The sequence below is a fragment of the Saimiri boliviensis genome, chromosome 7 (assembly GCF_048565385.1).
Source record: "Saimiri boliviensis isolate mSaiBol1 chromosome 7, mSaiBol1.pri, whole genome shotgun sequence".
Lineage (NCBI taxonomy): Eukaryota > Metazoa > Chordata > Mammalia > Primates > Cebidae > Saimiri > Saimiri boliviensis.
This window is the reverse complement of record NC_133455.1, coordinates 50,189,918-50,206,361: the sequence shown is the minus strand read 5'-3', so window position 1 is coordinate 50,206,361 and position 16,444 is coordinate 50,189,918. Positions and strand designations below refer to the sequence as shown.

Here is a 16,444-nt window from a genome sequence, read left to right as displayed (position 1 = left end):
ACCTAACAACAAAACTTTTTAAATTTTTTTTTCTAATGACCAGTGGGAGAAATGCCAGATATAGGTGATGGGGAGGAAGGCAGCAAATCTCACTGCCATGTGTGGACCTATGCAACAATCTTGCATGTTCTTCACATGTACCCCAAAACCTAAAATGCAATAAAACAAACAAACAAACAAAAAAAAAAAAAAGAAGCAGAAGAAGAAGTGGAAAAAGAAATTTTTTAATGTTTACTTTTTGTGGGTACATAATAGGTATATATATTTATGGGGTACATGAGATGTTTTGAGGCATGCAATCTGTAATAATCACATAGTATTTATTCTTTGTGTTACAAACAAATTATACTCTTTTAGTTATTTTTATTTCTTGAGACAAGGTCTTGCTCTCACCTAGGCTAGAGTGCAGTGGCATGATCATGGCTCACTTCAGCCTTGACCTCCTGAGCTCAAGCAATCCTCCCACCTCAATATCCCAAGTATCTGGGTCTACAGGCATGTGCCACCACATCCAGCTAACTTTTTAATTTTTTTGTAGAGACAGGGTCTCACTATGTTGCTCAGGCTGGTATTAACTCTTGGGCTTGAGCAATCCTCCTGCTGCAGCCTCCCACAGTGCTGGAATCATAGGTGTGAGCCACTCCAGCCTGGGTGACTGAGCGAGACTCTGTCTCAAAAAAAGAAAAAAAAATGATTACCAAAAACATGTAGAAATATTTTTTTTAATTCTCCTTTTGCCAGTATTAGCTTATATCCGCCTGCACATTTTTCATTTTTTCCCATACAACAATTGAATGAGAAAACTGCAATAATTGATGGATTTAAAATAAAGCATGCCTGAAGAAACTTTCATACATAATACCATATAGAAAACAGGTTAAAACTGGCTATTTTTGAAAAATACATCTGTCAGACTTTGTTGGATCAACTCAGATATGTTCCCTTCATTCCAATTTCCTGTTAGTTTGGCCATTTCCCTAGTTCTGAATCCTTGATTTCTTAATCATAACTTTCAACCATTTCCTATTTTCTAGTATTTTTTATAATTTACATTTCTAATATGGCTCTACTTCTGAAATCATGGACTGAATTAGATGTCTTCTTTTAATTTTCTTTACTAACAATTTGGTCATCGGTTTCAACAATGCCTAGAAAGCATTAATGACAAGAAGAAAGAAATACTGTATCAAATCATACACCAGTAAGCTGAATCTAATCATCTTTGTTGCCAAGGGAAAAAAAAAATTGGCTCTCAGGCAGGAATAGACATAATTTCCTAGTAGTTAAAAATATGGCTGTAGAGTCAGATGGAGCTGAATTTATATCCACACTCTACAACATCCAGATATGTAACCATAGGCAAATTTCTATTCCTCACCGAAAAAGTAGGGCTAAAAATACCTCTCTTAAAAAGTTGTTGTAAGAATTACAAAAACATCAAAATTGAAAGAGCTAGAGGAGCAAGATAAAAAAAAAAAAAAAAAAACTCAAAAGCTAGCAGAAGACAAGAAATAACTAAGATCAGAGCAGAACTGAGGGAGACAGAGACACAAAAACCCTTCAAAAAATCAATAAATCCAGTAGCTGGCTTTTCAATAAAATAGACAGACTGCTGGCCAGATTAATAAAAAAGAAAAGGCAGAAGAATCAAATAAATGCAATAAAAAATGGTAAAGGAGATATCACCACTGATTCCACAGAAATACAAGCTATAATCAAAGATTACTACAAACAACTCTGTGCACATAAATCAGTAAACCTGGAAGAAATGGATAAATTACTGGACACTTGTACACTCCCAAGCCTAAATCAGGAAGAAGTTAAAACCTTGAATACAGCAATAACAAGGGCTGAAGTTGAGGCAGCAATTAATAGCCTACCCACCAAATGAAAGTCCACGTCCAGATGGCTTCACAGCTGAATTCTACCATATGTGCAAAGAATAGCTGGTAACATTCCTTCTGAAATTATTCTAAACAATACAAAAAGAAAAAAATCCTTCCCAAATCATTTTATAAGACCAAAATCATCCTGATACCAAAACCCGGCAGAGACTCAACAAGAAAAGAAAACTTCAGGCCAATATCTATGATGAACATAGATGCAAAAATCTTCAATAAAATACTGGCAAATGAATTGCAACAGCACATCAAAAAGCTTATCCATCACAATCAAGTAGGCTTCATTCCAGGATGTAAGGCAGGTTCAACATACGCAAGAGTATAAACATAATCCACCACATAAACAGAACCAAAGACAAAATCCACATGATTATCTCAATAGATGCAGAGAAGACCTTTGAAAAAATTCAACAGCCCTTTATGCTAAAAACTCTCAATAAACTAGATATCAAAGAAATATATCTCAAAACAATAAAAACTATTTATGACAAACCTACAACAAATATCATACTGAATGGGCAAATATTGAAAGCATTCCCTTTGAAATCTGGCACTAGACAAGGGTGCCCTCTCTCACCACTCCTATTCAATATAGTATTGGAAGTTCTAGCCGGAGTAATTAGGCAAGAAAAAAAATAAATAAAGTTTATTCAATTAGGAAAAGAGGAAGTCAGATTGTCTCTATTTGCAGATGACATGACTGTATATTTAGAAGGCTGTATCGTCTCAGCCCAAAATCTCCTTAAACTGATAAGCAACTTCAGCAAAGTCTCAGGATACAAAACCAATGTGCAGAAATCACAAGCATTTCTATACACCAATAACAGACTAACAGAGCCAAATCATGAGCAAACTGCCATTCACAATTGCTGCAAAGAGACTAACATACCTAGGAATACAACTAAAAAAGGATGTAAAGGACCTTGTCAAGAAGAACTATAAACCACTGCTCAGCAAAATAAGAGAGGGCACAAACAAATGAAGAAACATTCCATGCTCATGGTTAGGAAGAATCAATATTGTGAAAATGACCATACTGTCCAAAGTAATTTATAGATTCAACACTATCCCCATCAAACTACCAATGACCTTCTTCACAGAACTGAAAAAAACCACCTTAAACTTCATATGGAACCAAAAGACAGCCTGCCCAGCAAAGACAATCCTAAGCAAAAAGAACAAAGCTGGAGGCATCACGCTACCTGATTTCAAACTATACTACAAGCCTACAGTAATCAAAACAGCATGGTACTGGTACCAAAACAGAGATATAAACCAATGGAATAGAACAGAGGCCTGGAGGCAACATCACATATCTACAACCACCTGATCTTTGACAAACCTGACAAAAACAAGCAATGGGGAGAAGAGTCCCTGTTTAATAATTGGTGTAGGGAAAACTGGCTAGCAGCATGCAGAAAGCAGAAACTGGACCTCTTCCTGAAACCTTACACTAAAAATCACTCCATATAGATTAAAGACTTAAACATAAGTCCTAACACCATAAAAACCCTAGAAGAAAACCTAGGCAAAGTCATTCGGGACACAGGCATAAGCAAGAACTTCATGACTAAAACACCAAAAAGCATTGACAACAAAAGCCAAAATCGACAAATGGGACCTAATTAAACTCCAGAGCTTCTGTCCAGCAAAATAAACAATCATTAGAGTGAATCGGCAACCAACAGAATGGGAAAAACATTTTGCAATCTACCCATCTGACAAAGGGCTAATATCCTGAATCTACAAAGAACTAAAACATATTTACAAGAAAAAAACAAACCCATCCAAAAGTGGGTGAAATATATGAATAGACACTTTTCAAAAGAAGAAATATGAGGCCAACAAACACATTTAAAAATGCTCATCATCACTGATTATTAGAAAAATGCAAATCAAAATCACGTTGAGATACCACCTCACGATCATTAAAAAATCTGGAGATGTGGAGACAACAGATGCTGGAGAGGATGTGTAGAAATACGAACATTTTTACAGCAATCTCATTAGTGGGTATATACACAAAGGATCATAAATCATTCTATCATAAAGACATATGCACGCATATGTTCATAGCAGCACTGTTTACAATAGCAAAGTCCTGGAACCAACCCAAATGCCCATCAACAATAGACTGGACAAGCAAAATGTGGCACATATCCACCATGGAAAACAATGCAGCCATAAAAAATGATGAGTTTGTGCCCTTTGTAGGGACATAGATCAATCTGGAAACCATAATTCTCAGCAAACTGACACAAGAACAGAAAATCAAACACTGCATATTCTCACTCATAGGTGAGTGTTGAACAATGAGAACACATGGAAAAAAGGAGGGGAGCATCACACACTGGGGTCTGTTGCTGGGGGCCAAGGGAGGGACAGTGGGGGTGTGGGGAGGTCAGGGAAGGATAACATGGGGAGAAATGCCAGATGTAGGTGATGGGGGGATGGAGTCAGCAAACCACATTGCCATGTAATGTACCTATGCAACAATCCTGCATGATCTGCACGTTTACCCCAGAACCTAAAGTACAATTAAAAAAAAAAAAAAAGAATTACAAAAGCAAAGTATAAAACTGCTTAACCATTGACCAGGTGCAGTAGCTCATGCCTGTATTCTCAGCACTTTGGGAGGCCGAGGTGGATGGATCATGAAGTCAAGAGATTGAGACCACCCTGGTCAACATAGTGAAACCCCCTCTCTCCTAAAATACAAAAATTAGCTGGGCGAGGTGGCAGGTGCCTGTAGTCCCTGCTATTCAGGAGGCTGAAGCAGGAGAATTGCTTGAAACCAGGAGGCGGAGGTTGTAGTGAGCCAAATTTGCACCATGGCACTCCAGCCTGGAGCCTGGCGAAAGAGCAAGATGCTGTCTCAAAAAAAAAAAAAAAAAAAAAAAAAAGTGCTTAACCATTAATTAACAGTAAAGTACACACTTAACTAAAAGGTACCTTATAGTTAGGACAATTATGAAGCTATCAATTGCTTCTGTGACCACTTTTTAAAGTACAGTAACTTCCTTCTGCTCAGAACTCTGTAAGATTGAGTATTCTTTTCATTTGGATGTCAGAGATATATATAATGCAATATATATAATATTTACCTGTCATTATATTTAATGTTTATTGTGTCTCCTCTGTTCCCTGACAGAATATAACTTTGACAAGGACAAAAATTTTTTTCTTGTTTTTTCACTTATTTTTCTCTAAGCACATGAATCATTGCCTCCATATAGTAAATGCTCAATAAATACTCACTGAATTTAATTTCATTGATTTTGTGAGTACATGTGTAATCACATCCCATACAAACACAAATTCTATTATAGTTCTAATCATGTTAACATCAATCTAACTTCTTTTATGATCATAAAGTAAATTTTTGAAACATTTATATAATACTAAATTAAAATTTTCTAAGCTCTTATTTAATCATCATTCCTAGTTCTCATTTAATCATCACTATCAGGAATATCACCCAGCTTATTTGTTATCATAAACTGAGTGCCATTATTGTGTACATTTTACACATGGAGAGATTTTAGTCACAAAAAATAGTTGATTTGCCTGGAATCCACTGTAGTACATGATAGAGCTGGTTGGCGCCCATTTGTTCCACAATCACTCAGTATTCAAAAATTCATAAATATATAGAGCTCCTGCAATTTATGACAAAAGCAGAAAAGTAGAAAATGAACATAGGCTTCCTTAATGTCAAGCTGCAACCTGTGGATTAGTGAACTCTCTCAGCTTCTGCAGCAATTATCTCCACTTCTTTTCTGCTACTTTAATGTTGCCTCAAAAAATTAATCTTCTTAAATATGTTACAAGGTCTTTGAGTTCAGAAGCCATGGATTAGAAGTCTTGGAAGCATCCAGAGCACCTCATAGAATATATTACACATATTATACATTTAAATCTCCCACCAGTGCCTGACAAAGAGTAGTCAATAAATGTTAAGTCCCTGAGTCTCACAGTGGGGTGGTAGGAAAGAGTATACACATCAGAGGAATAGGTTTGAGTGCTACATCTGTTATTTCTTAGCTGTGGGACATGATTAATACTCTTAACTTTTTTGAGACTTAGTTATCTCATTTCTTAAAAGTCACATAATAATACGCACCTTATTGCTATCTGCATTGACAATGGTGTATAAATAGATACTGAACTGGTTGGTGCTCAATAAATATTAGTTATGCTCCTCCTCCACCAGATGATTGACTTTATATGGTATTGATCTTAGGGATTATTATAGACATCAGATCCCAGAATCAACAAAAGTACTACTCTTGAATCTTTCTGCATGCAAAACGCAAAATGTGGATTTCATTGATAGTGGAGTCTTGGAACATCAGGAGTAGTTCATTATTGCTAAAATGACTTTCTGAATCATAACTTCAATTAACAGGGCCTAAATTCAGAATAGATGAAAATAGTTATTGCAGCCACTACTTTTTGGCACACTGAAACTACTTAGATGATCGTAAGCAGATCAGACAGAAAAGAAGTACTTTAATAAATATGGGAAGAATAAGATACTGGAGAATGGCTTTAAAAGGCACACTATAATGCAATCAGATGAAAAGTATACTATTAGAAGACATTCCCTAGTGTGCTACATCAGAAATGGGAAATTTTCTGTGTGCATATATTTTAATTAGGTGCATTAGGCAGACAATGGATATTAAAGGTGGAATTGCCAACACTACAAATTCTACAAATAGCAACCTGCTTAAATTAAGAAAAAAAAAAAAAAAAAAAAAAAGGATTCCTCCAGTTTGGACCTCTCACAGGAAGACTACAGATTTTATTCAGAAAGAATAGGGTACTAAGGCATTGAGATTTTGACCTCTCTGTCTGTAGTACATCAGTCTAAAACCAAAGCCAGACAAGACTGTTAACTGTCCTGGAAAACAGAACTGAATTATTTTATGAAACATCTTTGCAATTGTGTTTGTGTCTCATACAGCTTTACCTCCAGCACCTGACATCATTTATAGTTTGGCTGTAGCTTCAATATTTTAATGAATTAATCTGATTATATTAAAAAATAAAACTTTTTTCACACCATTTAAACTTCAAGTAATAGATTGAAACTTACATTTTAACCAAGGACAAAAACCTTTGAACCCATCAAGCCAGTTGATTTATCAACCTGTCTAAACATTTCTTTTTGGTGTCTAATACTTGTTTTTCTCTGATTAATCCCAGATTCCAGTCCTTCCCCTTTAAATATACTTCTATCAAAGTACAAGAGAAAAAAACAGTTACTTAGGGAAATCTTGGGTCAATGTTACTTGAAAGGTTTTCTCCCAGTACCCAGTAACAAGTAATTTTGTTGTTCACAATTTGCAGAGGTTGCTATGCAACCACAGGGAGATTTCAAGCCACAGAATATGGTCACATGAATTAAGGTGTTAGAATAAAATTAGTTGAATGTGTATGTGTGTGTAGGCAAATACTGTATACATTATCAGACAGTAATAAGCTGTAAGTATAAAGCAGTTTTTCTGTGAGGAAAAAAAAAATAGTGAGCCAGAAACAGCAGATATTTTAGTTAGGAGCTTACAAAGTTCTTAGAGTTAATTAGGTCTATCATTTAATTTGATCATTCGAACTGCAGAATAAGCATAAGGTGCAAAGAAAAGAACAGTGGGTGGACAGTTAGTAACTAAATTGAGCAGGCAGCTCACACCAGTATAAACCTCTTTTTCTTTCCTTCCACGTGGGTAGGAGGAACATAAGAATATATAAAACTAGAGCATTGTACTGAATCATGTGTGATACTATTTATGACAAGATGGGATACATGATATTCACAACCTCCCACTTTTATGCAAACAAAAATGAGGAAACACTAGAAATATATCTGAATGGAGCATTACCTCAAGCCTATGTGATCTGTAAAGCCAAAGGCATGCTGGAGATGTTCAAATTGTCTGTTAATGAAATAGTTTCCATTTTGGATGTCCTTTCTTCCTAAGCTTTGTGAACCAAAAAGATATTTATCACTTGAGAAAATAGTATTTGAAATGCCAGTAATACTATTAATGCTAGTAACTAAAATCTAGATTTTAGTTGGGCAATTGCAGTACTTTTGTCAGTGCCCTTCAGCTAGAAACCACCAGAAACATACCTGTAGTAACTAGGTACTACAACTAACTCAACTAGTTGAACAAATTGAGTTTAATACAGTTAGGAAAGATACACATAAGAAACTATGGGACATCTCAGTAAGAGGTTTCATGGGCTGGATCGTGTTTTCTTAAAATTTGTATGTTGATGCCCTGACTGTAGCACCTCACAATGTGATTGCATTTGCAGATAAGGCCTTTACAGGGATCACATTAAAATGAAACCTAGATGAGCCATATTCCAATCTGACTAGCTTTTTTTTTTTTCATACTTTAAGTTCTGGAGTACATGTGTAAATCTTGTAGGATTGTTGCATAGGTATACACATGCCATGGTGGTTTGCTGTCTCCATGCCCCTGGCACCTACATCAGGCATTTCTCCCAGTGTTATTGCTCTTCAACCTCCCCATCCCCAGCTGACCCTCCCCTACACCCCACCCTCCAGCATAACCCAGTGTGTGATGTTCCCCTCCCTGTGCCCATGTGTTCTCATTTTTCAAGACCTACCTATGAGTGAGAACATGCAGTGTTTGGTTTTCTGTTCTTGTGTCAGTTTGCTGAGAATGACAGTTTCCAGATTGATCTATGTCCCCACAAAAGACAAACTCATTGCTTTTTATGGTCATAGTATTCTATGGTGTATATATGCCACATTTTCTTTGTCTATCTATCATTGTTGGACATTTGGGTTGGTTCCAGGTCTTTGCTATTGTAAACAGTGCTGCAATAAACATACATGTGCATTTGTCTTTATAACAGAACAATTTATAATCCTTTGAATACATACCCAGTAATGGCATTGCTGGGTCAAATGGAATTTCCATTTCTAGATCCTTGAGGAATCACTACACTGTCTTCCACAATGGTTGAACTAATTTACACTATCACCAACAGTAGTAAAAGTGTTCCTATTTCTCCACATCCTCTTCAGCATCTGTTGTCTCCTGATTTTTTAATGATCAGCATTCTAACTGGCATGAAATGGTATCTCAGTGTGGTTTTGATTTGCATTTCTCTAATGACCAGTGATAATGAGCATTTTTTCATGTTCGTTGGCCTCAGAAATGTCTTCTTTTGAAGAGTATCTGTGCATACTCTTTGCCCACTTTTGAGTGGGTTTGTTTGTTTTTTGCTTGTTAATATCATTAGGTTCTTTGTAGATTCTGGGTATTAGCTCTTTCTCAGATGGTAGATTGCAAAAATTTTTCCCATTCTGTTGGCTGCTGATTCACTCTAATGATAGTTTCTTTTGCTTTGCAGAAACTCTTAATCCTAAAATCCCCAATCAAAAGACATAGACTGGCAAACTGGATAAAAAGTTAAGAATCATCACTGTGCTGTATTCAGGAGACTCATCTCATGTTGCAGACTCACATAGACTCAAAATAAAGGGATGGAAGAAGATTTACCAAGCAAATAGAGAGGAAGAAGAAGCAGGGCTTGCAATCCTATTCTCTAATAAAACAGTCTTTAAACCAACAAAGACCAAAAGAGACAAAGAAGAGCATTACATAATGGTAAAAGGATCAATGCAACAAGAAGAGCAAACTATCCTAAATATATATGCAGCAAATACAGTAGCACCCTGAAACATAAAGCAAGTTCTTAATGACCTACAAAGAGACTTAGACTCCTGCACAATGATGGTGGGGGACTTTAACACTCCACTGTCAATATTAGACAGATCAACAAGACAGAAAATCGACAAGGATATCCAGGACTTGAACACAGATCTGGACCAAGTGGACCTAATATACATCTACAGAACTCCCCACCCTAAATCCACAGAATATACATTCTTCTCAGCACCACATTGCACTTACTCTAAAACTGATCACCTAATTGGAAGTAAATCACTCCTCAGCAAATGCAAAAAAAAAAAAATGGAAATCATAAAAAACAGTCTCTCAGACCACAGTGCAATCAAATTAGAACTCAGGATTAAGAAACTCACTCAAAACTGCTTCGGAGTGACGACTGGATAAACAATGAAATGAAGGCAGAAATAAAAGTGTTCTTCAAAACCAATGAGAATTAAGACACAACGTACCAGAATCTCTGGACACATGTAAAGCAGTGTTTATAGAGAAATTTATAGCACTAAATGCCCACCACAGAAGCAAGGAAAGATGGAAAATTGACACCCTATCATCAAAATTGAAAGAGCTAGAGGAGCAAGATCAAAAAAACTCAAAAGCTAGCAGAAGACAAGAAATAAGAGCAGAACTGAAGGAGATAGAGACACAAAAAACCCTTCAAAAATCAATAAATCCAGGAGCTGGTTTTTTGAAAAGATCAACAAAATAGACAGACCACTAGCCAGACTAATACAAAAGAAGAGAGAAGAATCAAATAGATGCAATAAAAAAGGATAAAGGGATATCACCACCAATTCCACATAAATACAAACTACCATCAGAGATTACTACAAACAGCCCTATGCACACAAATTAGTAAACCTAGAAGAAATGGATAAATTCCTGGACATTTGCACCCTCCCAAGACTAAACCTGGAAGAAGTTGAAACCCTGAATGACCAATAACCAGTTCTGAAGTTGAGGCAGCAATTAATAGCCTACCAACCCAAAAAAGTCCAAGTCCAGATGGTTTTACAGCCAAATTCTACCAGACAGACAAAGAGGAGTTGGTACCACTCCTTCTGAAACTATTCCAAACAATACAAAAAGAAGGATTCCTCCCTAACTCATTTGATGATACCAACATCATCCTGATACCAAAACCCGGCAGAGACACAACTAAAAAAGAAAACTTCCGGCCAATACCCATGATGAATATTGATGCAGAAATCTTCAACAAAATACTGGCAAACCAAATGCAACAGTACATGAAAAAGCTTATCCACCACAATCAAGTTGGCTTCCTCCCGGGGATGCAAGGCTGGTTCAACGTACACAAGTCTATAAACATAATCCATCACCTAAACAGAACCAAAGACAAAAACCACATGATTATCTCAATAGATGCAGAGAAGGCCTTCAACAAAAATTATACAGACCTTTATGCTAGAAACCCTCAATAAACTAGATATCGATGGCACATATCTCAAAATAATAAAAGCTATTTATGACAAACACACAGCCAATATCATACTGAAAGGGCAAAAACTAAAGGCATTCCCTTTGAAATCTGACACCAGATAAGGATACCCTTTCTCACCACTCCTATTCAATACAGTTTTGGAAGTTCTAGCCAGAGCAATCAGACCAGCTTTTTAATAATAAGAAATTTTGACACATTGAAAGACAGATGTTTTTATACAGAGAAAAGATCCTATGTGGACACAGCAAGAAGGCAGCTATCTACAGGACAGGGAGACTTCAGAATAAATTAAACCTGATAACACTTATGTTTGGGCTTCTAGCCTCCTTATGGCTTTGAATTGTGAGAAAATCGATTTCTACCATTTAACCCACTTAGCCTGTGGTATTTTGTTATGTCAGCCTTAGCAAACTAATATAGAAAGTGTTAGAAAAAAACATCTACTATACAGTTTGTGCTTTGGTTGGGTGCTTTTGAGGAGAATCTAAAAGAGCAGGGGTTCACTCTTAGTGCTGACAAAAAGCAGGGGGCAATTCTGTGTTCTGATATCTCAATAAGTATCATCTATATGTAAGGCAGATGAGAATGAGGCTAAAGCTGCAATTAGTAAAGAAGTGGCAGTCACTCATTTTAGCCATGAAAGGGGGATGTTTGCTGTTTTTCAGATGGCACAGTGACCTTGTTTTTGCTGTGTTTAAAAAAAATTTAGTGGTCTTTATGTGTCTTGCAGAACAGTCTCAGAGTGGCTCTGTCTGATGCTGGTGTTTGATGAGATTGCTTACATCCAATAGGTGAACAACTAGCTACAAATTCCAGGCCAGCTTCAAATGACACTGGAGCTAAGAGCTTTTACACAACAGTTCCTGGTTCTTTCTTTCTCACCTTTGAATGGTTTTAAAATAATAACTCTTTCAATTAATTGTAAAATATAGACATGTACAAGGCTTGAGACTGTTTACTACCATGTGGAATTTACTAAAGGAGCCAAAAAGGATTACTGCCACACACAATATGATCTGCTTTCATCCATTTTGTCATAGATCTGTTTTCTCAACACAGTCCCATCTCAGCTGAGTAGCTAGGCTGCCATAAATATAAGTGGCAAACACACTCCTACTGATTAAATTACCATAACTATTGACATTTATATTGTATTTCTCATTTGCATAAGAGCTTTTCATCATCTTGTCAGTTTTTTCTCACAAAAAAAATGAGGTTATGGATGACCCAAAGAGATTAGATGACTTTCCAAAAGGCATAGTTGGTTGAGTCAAAGCATGAAGTCATCTTCTGAGCTGGGAGTTCACTCTCAATATACTCATCTTTCATTTGTCCAGCTAACATAACACCATGGTGACTGAGAAAGCAGATCTACCTCCACTTATGCCCCTCTCTGCCGCTAACTACCTTGGTGACTGCTAAAACATTGTTTACCATTTCTGTGCCTCAGTTTTCAAATCTGTAAAATGGAATTTATAACAGTATCTAGCTCATAGGTTTGTTTCACAGATTAAACAAGTCAGAACATAAAAAAGGTTTAGGAAAATGCAGACTCATAGTTAGCATTTTTTGAATGCTGGCTACTGTTGTGAAAGAACTGTATCCCATCAACATTCATATGATGAAGTTCTAACTCCCAGGGCCCCAGAACGTATGTGATGGTGTTAATATTGAATATCAACTTGATTGCATTGAAAGACACAAAGTACTGGTCCTGGGTGTGTCTGTGCGGATGTTGCCAAATGAGATTAACATTTAAGTCAGTGGATTGAGAGAGTCAGACCCACCCTCAGTGTGGGTGGGTACCAGTCAATCAGCTGCCAGCATGACTATAACAAAGCAGGCAGAAGACAGGTGAAAGAGCAGACTCTCAGTTTTCCTCCCTTCATTATCTCCTATACTGGATACTTCCTGCCCTGGAACATCAAGCTCCAAATTCTTTAGCTTTTGGACTCTTGGGCTTATGCCAGTGGTTAGCCAGGAGGTCTTATACCTTTGGCCACAGACTGAAGGCTGCACTGTTGGCTTTCCTACTTTTGAGGTCTGGGGACTCAGACTGGCTTCCCTTCTCCACAAATAACAAATGACATATTGTGGGACCTCACCTTGTGATCTTGTAAGTCACTACTCCTTAGTAAATTTCCTTTCATAAATACATATATCTCGGTAGAGAACTCTGACTAATATAGATTTTGGTACCAGGAGAGGGGTACCGCTGTAAAGATACCCAAAAATGTGAAAGTGACTTCAGAACTGAATAACAGGAAGGAGTTGGAACAGATTGGAGGGCTCAAAAGAAGACAGCAAAATGTGAGAAAGCTTGGAAATTCCTAGAGACTTGGAAGGCTCAGAAGAAAGGAAGATGTGGGAAGGTTTGGAACTTCCTAGAGACTTGTTGAATGGCTTAAATGCTGATAGTTTTATGGATAATGAAGTCAGAGATTAAGTGGTCTCAGATGGAGATAAGGAAATTTTGGAGAACAGGAACAAAGGTTACTCTTGCTATGAAAAGAGACTGACAGTATTTTGTCCTTGCCCCAGAGATCTGTAGAACTGTGATGTTGAGATTATTTAGGATATCTGGCAGAAGAAATTTCTAAGCAGCAAAGCATTCAAGAGGAAGTGATGTTAAAATTTGAAAAATTTTTAGCCTGATGATGTAAAGGAAGAAAAAAACATTTTCTGGGGAGAAATTCAAGCTGGCTACAGAAATTTGCCTAAGTAATGAGGAGCCAAATGTTATTCACCAAGACAATGGGGAAGATGTCTCCAAGACATGTCAGAGATCTTCACAGCAGCCTTTCCCATTGCAGGCCTGGAGGCCTAGGAGAGAAAAATAGTTTTCTGGGACAATTCCAGAGCTCCTTGCTGTGTGTAGCCTTGGGACTTGGTGCCTTCTGTTCTGGCTGCTCCAGCCATTACTAAAAGGGGCAAAAGTAGAGCTCAGGCCATTGCTTCAGAGGGTGCAAGCCACCACCTTTGGAAGCTTCCATGTGGTGTTGGTCCTGCAGGCACATGGAAGATAAGAATTAAGGTTTGGAAACATCTGCCTAGAGTTCAGAAGATGTATGGTAATGCCTGGATGTCCAGGCAGAAGTTGTCTGCAGGGAGTGAATCCTTATGAACCTCTGCTATGGCAGCTCAGAAGGGAAATGTGGTCATAGCTTCAACACAGAGTCCCCACTAGGGCACTGTGTAGCAGAGCTATGACAAGAGGGCCACTGTCCTCCAGACCTGAGATTGGTAGATACACCAATGGCTTCTACCCTGCACCTGGAAAAGCCACAAACATGCAACACCAGCCAGTGAAAGCAGTCAGGAGAGAGGCTGTATCTGAAAAGCAATAGGGATGGAGTTGTCAAAGGCCATGGGAGCCAACCTCTTGCATCAGCATGATCTGGATGTAAAATATGGAGTCAAAGGAGATCATTGCAAAGCTTTGTTGTCTTGCTGGATTTTGGACTTTTATGGACCCATGACCCCTTTATTTTGGCCAGTGTCTCCCTTTGAAATGGATGTATTTACCAACTGCCTGTACCCTCATTGTATCTAGGAATTTACTAACTTGCTTTTGATTTTACAGGCTCATATGTAGAAGGAACTTACCTCATTGTGGATGAGACTTTGGACTTGGACTTTTGAGTTAATACTGGAATGAGTTAATACTTTGGGGGACTGTTGGAAGGTCATGATTATGTTTTGGAATGTGAGGCCATGAGATTTGGGAGTGGCCAGTGGTGGAATGATATGGTTTGACTGTGTCCTCACCCAAATCTCATCTTGAATTGTAGTTGCCATAATCCCCATATGTCATGGGAGGGACCTGATGGGAAGTAATTATTCATGGGTTTGGTTACCTTCATGCTGTTCTCATGATAGTGAGTGAGTTCCCATAAGATCTGATGGCTTTAATAGAGCTTTTCCCCCTTTAGCTCAGCACTTTTCCTTGCTGCCACCATGTGAAGAAGGATATGTTTGCTTCCCTTTCCACCATGATCGTGAATTTCACTAGGCCTCCCCAACCATGCTGAACTGTGAGTCAATTAAATCTCTTTCCTTTATAAATTGCCCAGTCTTGGGTATTTCCTTATTAGCAACATGAGAATGGATTAATACAAAGTGGCTATATTTAAAATAGTAATTAAATTAAAATGGAGTCCTTAAGGTGAACTCTGACCCAATATGACTGGTGTCATTATAAAGAAAGTACACGAGGACACAGACAACACAGACACACAGGATGAACACGTAAGGACACAGTGAGAAGGCAGCCAGCTGCAAGACAAAGAGAGAAACCTCAGAGTTAAACCAGCCCTGACAACCATTGATCTCACCTGACAACCATTGATCTCAGACTTCTAGTCTCTAAAACTGTGAAAAAATAAATTCCTCCCATTTTTTTTGCTGCTAATTTACCTTGAATTTGTGTCTTGTCTTTTAATTTATTCTGCTTTTTTTGCTACTTTTATGATTAGAGAAAGACATTTTTCATAGACTGGGTAAAATACATCTTTATTGTTTATACGTATTGAGTAAGGTAGTTTCATAACTGACTTGATTCATTTAACTTCTTTTTCTTTTCTGAAAGTTAGTAGTCTTCATAATAGGTATCTTTTTGAAAAATTTATGTTGGTCAAACCACCCAGTATATGGTATTTTGTTATAGCAGCCTAATTAACCTAATATAGCTGTGTTTATAAATGTTAGCCACTGCTACTCACAGAATAGTTCCAATAAATTCTCGTTGCCACTTCTTAATAAAGATATTGATAAGATATTGAAAGAACACAAAACACATTTTTTACGTGTTAAAATATTTGACATCTTCTCTTAGATTTTTAATCTGTATTTTCTTTATTAATGTTTCTTGATATGGTTTGGCTGTTTCCCCCCACCCCATCAACTCAACTTGAATTATATCTCTCAGAATTCCCAGGGACCTGGGGGGAAGTAATTGAATCATGGGGGCCAGTCTTTCCTATGCTATTTTCATGATAGTGAATAAGTCTCATGAGATCTGAGGGTTTATCAGGACTTTCTGTTTTTGCTTCTTCCTCATTTTTCTCTTGCCACCATCATGTAAGAAGTGCTTTTCACCACCCACCATAATTCTAAGGCCTTCCCACCCATGTGGAACTGTAAGTCAAATTAAATCTCTTTTTGTTCCCAGTTTCAGGAATGTCTTTATCAGCAGCTTGGAAATAAACTAACACAGTAAATTGATACCAGGAGTTGGGTGTTGCTGAAAAGATACCCAAAAATGTGGAAGTGACTTTGGAACTGAGTAGGAGGCAGAGGTTGGAACAGTTTGGAGGGCTCACAAGAAGACAGAAAAATGTAGCAAAGTT

At 37.4% G+C, this 16,444-nt stretch overlaps 1 protein-coding gene across 9 annotated transcripts in view; it reads right to left on the bottom strand.

Moving 5' to 3' along the window:
• The window catches only part of CCDC59 (coiled-coil domain containing 59), a 148,959-nt gene that overhangs the window by 63,657 nt on the left and 68,858 nt on the right, over positions 1 to 16,444 (bottom strand). The window contains exon 7 of one of the 9 annotated variants that reach the window (XM_074402486.1): positions 203 to 15,371. The exons of the other annotated variants lie outside the window; for them this stretch is intronic. The gene's annotated coding sequence lies outside the window, so the exon portion shown is untranslated. Of the gene's footprint in view, positions 1 to 202; positions 15,372 to 16,444 lie in introns of those variants that run through there. 9 annotated transcript variants of the gene reach the window in all.